Consider the following 9,528-nt stretch of genomic DNA (forward strand, 5'->3'; position numbering starts at 1 on the left):
CGTCATCAGGGGAAATGAAATGCGGTTAGCAAAATGTTCAGCTGTGAAAAGGCACTTATTTGCTTTTCAGTACAAATATTGAAAATAATTTTTTGCTGGTGAATAATTGTTTGTATGAAAATAATTATTGAAAGAGGGAATTTCATACAACCTGAGAAGTCCATTATCGGAAGGAGTATAATGTCCTCCGGTGTAATTTACAAGTAGGCGGAATATTGGTCCAGGGGAGGAGGCAGTGATCTCATATAACAAAATTTGTGGTTGCTCCTTATTGATAAGACCAACCACGCATTTTCTCATATGGAATTACTACTTTCTCCCCTCTTTATATATGAATTGAGAATGAATGGATAGGAGGATATTCTGACAAATAATTAGAGAATATTAAAAGTAAGTCCATATATGAGACTAAATAGGAAGGGCAGTATATAAATATGTAATAGTAAAAAAAAATATTGTCAACTATGAAATAATAGGTGATCGTTAGTTTTTGATTAGATTTGCTTCGTTTAAGAAATAATTGACTCGAAATTGTATTAGATATAGAATCATATATTAATATATATGTATATATATACACACACACACAAACACACATATATATATATATATATATATTAAAGGAGATTAGAACAATAGAATAAAGAGCTGAATGTATTCCAATGTAACAGTGAAATTACTAGTTTAATTAAAATACAGGAAAGAGAAAGTGCTCGTTCTAATTTAGATATATAATAAGCTCGATAGGTAAATATCCTAGAGCTAATTCAATATTAAGTAATGTGATTGATAATTTAAAATTTAAAAATAAAATTATAATTAAATTAAAAATCCGTTTCATAAGAAGGAACAACAACAAAATCAATTATCTGTACGATTGTTTTCCGAAACGATCGTACTGATAATTGATTTTGTTGTTGTTCCTTCTTATGAAACGGATTTTTAATTTAATTATAATTCGATTTTTAAATTTTAAATTATCAATCACATTACTTAATATATATATATATATATATATATATATATATATATATATATAAATTCGTATTCCTGTCTGTTTGTTTGTTTGTTTGTTTATTCACAATTGCATTAATATATACAAAACATCTCTAACTTTACTCTCTCATTTATTTGTATATATAGTATGATACTTGGAAAAATATACAATTAAGATATCACTTTATTGACATATGACATTAAGAAAAATTCATTTTACTTAATAGCGGTATCTTCGGTAATGTTTTTAGCGAGATAATTATTTTAAGTATTCTATTTAAAATTGTTATTTAATAAATTTAAAAAGAAAAAAAACTGGAGGTGGGATAACATTGGAAACATAAAATAACGATAAATTTATTTTATCTGAGACCATTCTCTACTTTCACCTAACAATTCAATAAACAAAACAAAGCCCCAAATATGACAAATTCGATTTTTTAGGGGGATTACATTAGAAACATAAAACGGCAAATAAAAAGCAAATCGAAAAGCCCCTCCCCTAAAAAAAGCAAATGGAAAATTTCCTTTATTTACAAAATACAAAAAAGCCAGTAAAAAAAGTGCCCTTACAAAAAATAAAGGTAAATGTGTAGTTTAGCGACGTAAATTATTTGACAGACAAAAAAAAAATATGAAAACTATTTTTTTATATAAAACATTATTAGACCCAAAGGCTGAAATAAAACAAACAAAAAAAAAATCATTTTTATGTGATTTTTTATAATTTGTTTTATTTGTATACTGTACCGTATTTTGTTACAATTTTAAACGTCATATCCCGTATATAGTTATTCGCAGTCTTACACGTTTAAAATTTGGCCTCTTTTTGGTTTGTAAGATTGGCTTGTTTAAGGCAAAATTTGGCCTTTTTAGGCTCTTTCATTAAAAAAAATGGCGACCAAAAACATAGCTTATGAAAGAGTTTAAAAAGGCCAATCTGCCAAACCTTAGAGAGGCCAAATTTTAAAAGCAATATAGCGGCCTCGAATAATAAATATGAATGATAAAAAAATAATAAAAATAATTTTTTTTTGGTTTTATTTCAGCTTTTGGGTCTAACAATATGTTTTATATAAAAATAGTTTTTATATATTTTTTGTCTGGCAAATAATTTACGCCGCTAAACGACACATTTACAAGAATAAAAAATAAATGCACGCATTAATTTTTATAAACCTTTTTTTTTTTAGGTTCACAAAATCATGAGTTTCCTTAGCACAGTGATCCCTTCGGCCGAAATATCTGGTAGAGAGGGTATCAGATATTTATTTTTTGGGGGTGATTACATTTACATGTTTTTATCCGTTCTTTTATTTTTGAAATTGTTGTGGGTGTATCCACGTTACCCACGATGAAAATGATTAGCATAGCAGGCGTCTTTCAAACGGAACTTCATATCAACCCAGGCAACGCCGGGTACGCATGCTAGTATATATATATATATAGGTGTAGACAATATATAATAACAATGTACCGCACTAGTCTGCTTTCAATAAAATCCCCTCTAACTAACTCTTTTCCAGTCTTTCATTCTGTCTGTTTCACTTGTTACTTCTTTTTTCGCGAGAGCGGTTAATTGGTAGCAACAGTAGTCGTTGAAGCGATATAGATTGGTATGACAATAAGTCATGAAAACTCTCACCTCGTAAATTTATTTTTACTATTTTGAACGCCAGTAAAATCATCATAACTTTTGTTTTACTGAACCAAAATTGAAAAGTTTTCTTCACAATAGAGCTGAGAAGGTGATCTATAAACTGTAATATTTGTTTGAAATTTGGTCCAAAAATGATTGAGCGGTGAAGCTGTAAAGCAGTTCTAAATGACTAAAACTGGCACTTATCCATATATTCAAACACTACCGTGTTTGAGTGGTATATATATTCTTTGTGACGTCGAGGGCTTCCGGGTCGCCTGAGGAAGTGTCATTGACTAAAACATATTGCTATTTAGAGCGACTATATGTAACTGTCTGCGCTCAAATAATTAATAATAATAATACTATATATATATATATATATATATATATATATAGAGAGAGAGAGAGATAGAGATAGATAGATAGAGAGAGAGACACACACAGACAGAGAGAGAGAGATGTTATTTGTTTTTGTTTCCGCGATATGTCTTGAATGAATTCAATTATTTACGACAGTGCATTTTTACCTCAATGCGGGTTGGGAATAATTTGCCCTTTAACCAATTTCGTACCCCACCATGGGAAGCGACATACATATTCTTTGTGAAATATAATTATCCACTGACACGTGTTTCGTCGTCTACAACTCATCAGAGTGGCTGAATCAGCGATATATATATATATATATGTATATATATATACATATATATATATATGTTTCGTATATGCTAAAATATGGTTCATATATAGCACCGCATACTACTAATATATCAACACCATAAGGGTTCAAATAATTGAGTTACCCACTTCTGCATAAAACTACATATTATACATACAAATACATATATATATATATATATATATATATATATATATATATATATATATATATATATATACTCCGTTTTCTTTAATTATATTATCAAGGGGGAATGTTCGATTATCTTTTTGTTTTTTGTTTTTTTTTAACGGGGAAAAGGAAACTCCCAGTAGAGGAAAAGAAAGATAATTAAAAGTCTAAAAAGATTTTTTTAAAAAAACCCAAAAAACCCAATGAATTTAAGGGTGGAAAAGATCCCAGATTGGAACAAAGTGGATTGATTAAATGCAACAATTCTGCAACATTACTCCGGGCTTTACAATTTGAAATATGAGTAAAATATGATTTAATCGTATTTGTTGACTCAATCGCTGCTGGCAGAATGAGGTTCTAATTGAATATCTGCCCACGTTATATTTGAACTAAGAAAGGGAGCGGTTTAAATTAATTTTGTTTCAATATTTTATGTACGGAGATACATAACAGGGCAAATAGACATTACAACGGACGAACAAGCATACGCACACACATAAAAAAGCATATATATATATATATATATATATATATATATATATATATAACTATTTCATTTATTCACATAAATTTACTATACGAAAGTATAGATCTATGCGTACACTTTAAGTATTTACTTCAAAAGTGCTCAATACGTAGGTAGAGCTAGTTAGTAAAAAGCAGATAAAACAAGAGCTAGGTAGTAAAAAGCAGATAAAACAAGAAACTTTTATAAAATAGATAAGCAAGAATATAACAAACTAATCACAGAAAACATTACAAAAAACTACAAAAAACTAGACACAAACAAATGCGATTACATAGATATAATAAATACTGAAAGTAAACAAATTACCGATAAACTAAAAATTAGCGATAAAGTTGGCAAATTGAAACCTAGAGAGTCATACATTCTGCTTAAAGACCACAAACGGGACTTTAATAATAATCCCAGCACCCGCCTGATAAACCCAACTAAACCAGAAATAAGTAGAATTAGCAAAACTATACTTTCTAGAGTAAACAAACAAATCAAACAGGACCTAGAACTAAACCAGTGGGCAAATACTACCGAAGCAATCACCTGGTTTAAAAATATAGAAAACAAAGATAAATGTACGTTCATACAGTTTGACATCATAGACTTTTATCCCTCGATATCCGAAGAACTTTTTAACATTGCTCTAGAATTTGCCGAGGTATACACTGATATATCCTCAGAAGAAATCAACATAATTAAAAAATGTAGAAAATCAGTTCTAATAAATAACAATATCCAATGGATAAAAAATAAAATGAAAAATTCATTCGATTTGGCGATGGGTGCCAGAGACTCTGCAGAGGCATCAGATCTTGTGGGATTATTCATTCTATATACCCTCACAAGCATATTCGATACTACGGATATCGGCCTATATAGAGATGACGGACTAGCTATAATAAAAAACTCCAACAAAGTCAAGGGAGAAAACTTTAAGAAAAATCATACACAAAGAAATGAAAAAATTAGGCCTAAAAGCGGACATATCAGCTAACATAAAAATAACAAACTTCCTGGACGTCACGTTAAACTTAGATAAAAACACATATGAACCATACTTAAAAGATAACGCTACTCCAATTTACGTAAACCCTAAGTCCAACCACCCACCATCAATTATAAAACATATTCCTAACGCGATCGTTAGTAGACTCAGTAATAACTCAAGCGATGAAAATGCATTTAACAGGTCATCCAATATTTACGAAAACAGCCCCAAAAACAGTGGATACAAAAATATAGATATCAAATATAAACAACAAAACACCAACAACTATAATAAAATTAAAAACAGAAGAAAAAGAACTATAATTTGGTATACGGCCCCATACAATCAAATGTTAAAAACAAAACTTGGCAAGAAATTTCTAGATCTTATTGAAAAACACTTTCCCGCAACCAACCCCCTACACAAAATCTTCAATAAAAATACCTTGAAGTTATCTTACAGTTGTTGCGAAAATTTAGAGATGATAATTAAGGCACATAATAACAAAATACTAAATGAAAACAATATAAACAACAACAAAATAAACAATAAAAAAGTAGACACCAGGACAGAAATAAAAACAACACTAGCAGAAATAATAATAATAATAATAATAATAATAATAATAATAACAATAATAATAATAATAATAATAATAATAATAATAATAATAATAATAACAAACCAACCCCGGACAAGTACAACCATACCATAAATAAAAATACTAATAACGAACAAGATAAATACAATTGTAGACACCGCACACTTTGCCCAGTCCAAAACAAATGTCTAACAAAAAGCGTAGTCTATCAAGCAACAATATTTGCAAAAGAAAACCCAAATAACAAAAAATATTACATAGGCATGACTTCCTTAGATTTCAAAACCCGATACTATGACCACAAAAGCACATTCAAAAATAAAAAAACACCGTATAAAAACAACACTAGCGAGTAAATACTGGGAACTCAAAGAAAGCGGACATTCGCCGGTAGTCGAATGGAAAATAATAAGACAAGCTACAACGTGCAGACATTTAGACTACCCATGTAAATTATGCCCCCATGAAAAATTTTCTATCCTGTACTTTAAAGAACCTCAAAATCTATTAAACTGTAGGCGGGAAATAGCAAACAACTGTGTTCACAAAATAAAACTTACTCTAGGATAACGATACAAAATAGCTTTAAAACTAACAATAACAATAGAAAACAAACAAATAAATAAATTAAATAAATATGAATATACATAAACGATCACACGCATATATGTATATATATACATATATATATATATATATATATATATATATATATATATATATATATATATGTATATATATGTGCATTATTGTGTACACATAGGTATATTTATATGTATATAAAAAAAGAAGTAGAACGGCCACCTAAAACCACTAACCTAGATCTAAAACAGATCCTTTGTTTGATAAAATGCATGCCCATTGGCTGATAGGAAGGGGCGCGGTGGATACTAGAAAGCTGATTGGCCAACTAGTAATCCCCAACATGTATAAAAACAAGAAGCAACGACAGAATTCGCGCATAAGCCTGACGAATCCTATAGCTGGGTGAAACGCAGAATATTCAGTGTAGCTTAATCGCCATATATATTTTATAAATTACTATATATATATATATATTATATATATATGTCAGTATTTACGCCAGCAAGTATTACTTACAAAATGCAAATATATATGGCAAGTGAGCTTAATGTTTCAGTTCGCTATGACGTCGTCATAATAAATGCATTAAATTTGAAGATTTGCTGCGCTTCTATGTATGTGTAGAATGTTTAGCTTAATGAATAGTTTACCACTCAACTAGCCACCACCATTATATATGATTTTCAGATTCTCTATCTTTGCCTAAATCTAAACGCAGATTCCCTGAACAAAGCCTATTTACTATTAACTGATTGCCTTTGAAACACTGCTCCCTTAGCCTGCTTCCCGGTTGAATACAACGTGGTAGCCTTCAGAACCAAACTAGTTCTTGTTAAGCCATCCCTATAAATAATCAAATTTAACCCAATTTACACCATTAGTTTGTACTACACAACCGGCTTAAACTCATTAAACCTTATCCTCGAATGGCCTTCTGGTAATGAAAAGTGGTGACTCACAGGTAAACGAATCGATAAATTAATACTACACTTACATTTCTGTAACATTGCACTTAAGATTAAACTAGCTGGGGTACCCGGCGTTACCCAGCTGTGGAGAGATGATGATGTTAAGAACCCCAAGGGTTAAGAGTGACGTTTAAAAAACTGTTATTAGCGGGGGGGGATCAAAGCAATAGTAAGCAGCGCGGGTGGAGAGAGGTGTTTAAAAGTGGTAGTAGACAGGCAGGCTCGAACCCGTAACGCAAAGAAGGAAAAGAAGTTGAAAAAAACTAACTTCTTAGCTGCTGTGTCTATCGTGAACTGGAAGTCGCGAGCGTCCGAATTAACGGTAATGAATCCAACCGATACGATAACTTGCGAAAATGTTGACGAAAAAAAACGACCTCTCCTTATTAAAAATTCTGCCCGCTTGAAGGTGTAAGATGTAATGTTTTGGGCCAATGTTTCGATATTCATCGTCGGGCAGACCGAGTTTTAAAACGATACCAAGTTTGTCAGGTCCCGACGCGTCTATCGGATATTTTTGCGAGACTTAGCATCGCAAACCCATATTTTGTCTTTTATATAATAGAAGATTTGGTGACACGACCGAACTATGTGTTTTTTAACATTTGTTGTGTGCTTATTCCTACTATTAAATTTCCTGTGAAGTTTTTATTTTTTTATGAGCATGCATCGACAGGAATTAAGATTATTCGACCCCATGGCGTAACCACATATAACTATTTTTACTGTTATCTCTTGCATTCTAGAATTATGCATATTCTTATTATAATTAAAAGCAATATGTGATAATTTTTACTTACCGGGAATCGATGTGGAGGGGTGAAGCAATGGAATTCTGTGTGGCAGTCGTTCAAGCAAAAGGTTTGAAAGTGCTTGATCGACTGCTTTTATAATAGTGTTTGTTTTTTATCCACTCACGTGGATGGGACTTAACATTTGCATAGAATCGACTAGTGGGTATAAAAACACCCTCTATCGGTGATATTGTTGGTTGGTCTTTTTATTTTAGTCCAGCTGCCCGTTTCATAGTTACTGTTACAAAGACGATCTGTCGTTGTAAGCAACGAGGCAATTAGTTTTTTTTTTACATAGGCATCACCACATTATCAAGGCCAAGAGGCCACTCAAGGATAGAGGTTAAAGAGTGTACAGTAGACATTGGACAATATAGTAATCATTAGTAATGAAAATTTGGTAAATTTGATAACTTAAATGGAACGGCTCATCAAGAACTTATTTACGTTAGACTTGAACACAACCATATTGTAGTCAGCCGGAAAGCAGGAAAACGGAAGACAATTCCACAGGCGTGCAGTTCTAAGAAAGAAGCTTTGTTCATGGAACCTACGTTTAGGTTTAGGCACAGATAAAGAGTGGGGGGAATTATTGATAGTGTTTACAGCTAGACGAGTGTTTCTTGTGAAAGTTTGGCGAGGGGGGATCATAGATTGAAGCTCAGTCGAACACTTTCCATGAAAATAACGATACATCAGAGACAAACTCGCAACATCTCTTCTGTGAGATAGAGGTTGCAAGGAAGAGAAAAGGACATCTCCTACGAGGCTACGAAGTCTATTTTGAACTCTATCAAGGCTGGCCAAGTCCTTTCTAGCGGCCCCTGCCCAGATGTGGTAACAGTATTCCATCCTTGGACGTACCTGGCTCTTATATAGATAGAGAATAGCATCATCAGTGATATATCTACCGGATCGATAGAAAGATCCCACCATTTTTCCAGCGGCCTTGGCAACAGATTTGATGTACGTGTTCCATTTAAGATCAGGAGTAATGGTCAAGCCAACAAGCTTGTCAAAACTTGAGGCCTCCTGAAGACGAGAGCCATTCATTTCAATTGATGGCAGATGTGGATCAGAATGTTGGTTTTAGATGCATTAAAAGTAACCAGCCACTCCTTACCCCATTGTACTACGTGCTCAAGATCAGAGGAGAGAGAATTGGAGAGAACTTGGTCGTTTACTGTCTTAGATGTGCTACCATAAATGGTAGTGTCGTCAGCATAGATGTCTACAAATGATGTAAGGATGTGATTTGGAAGATCATTAATATAGATCAGGAAAAGAGTTGGGCCCAGGATGGATCACTGAGGGACACCGGCATTAATACTGTGAGTTTTTGATTTTTGCCCCTCAACTACTACTCTGATGAACCTATCAGAAAGAAATGATTTAATAATTGAGAAGATATTTCCAGCAATACCATAGCTAGAGATCTTATGAAGTAAACTTTATGCCATACCCTATCAAAGGCCTTAGATATGTCAAGAGCAATTGCCCTAGAAAGTTGCAACTCCTGTTGATCAAGAAAAGGTGTGAAGGGTTCACCACGTAAGGTAAGGGTTTCATTTGTTTTTTTCC

The sequence above is a fragment of the Euprymna scolopes genome, chromosome 20 (assembly GCF_053919585.1).
Source record: "Euprymna scolopes isolate OS-2025 chromosome 20, ASM5391958v1, whole genome shotgun sequence".
In the NCBI taxonomy this organism is placed as follows: domain Eukaryota; kingdom Metazoa; phylum Mollusca; class Cephalopoda; order Sepiida; family Sepiolidae; genus Euprymna; species Euprymna scolopes.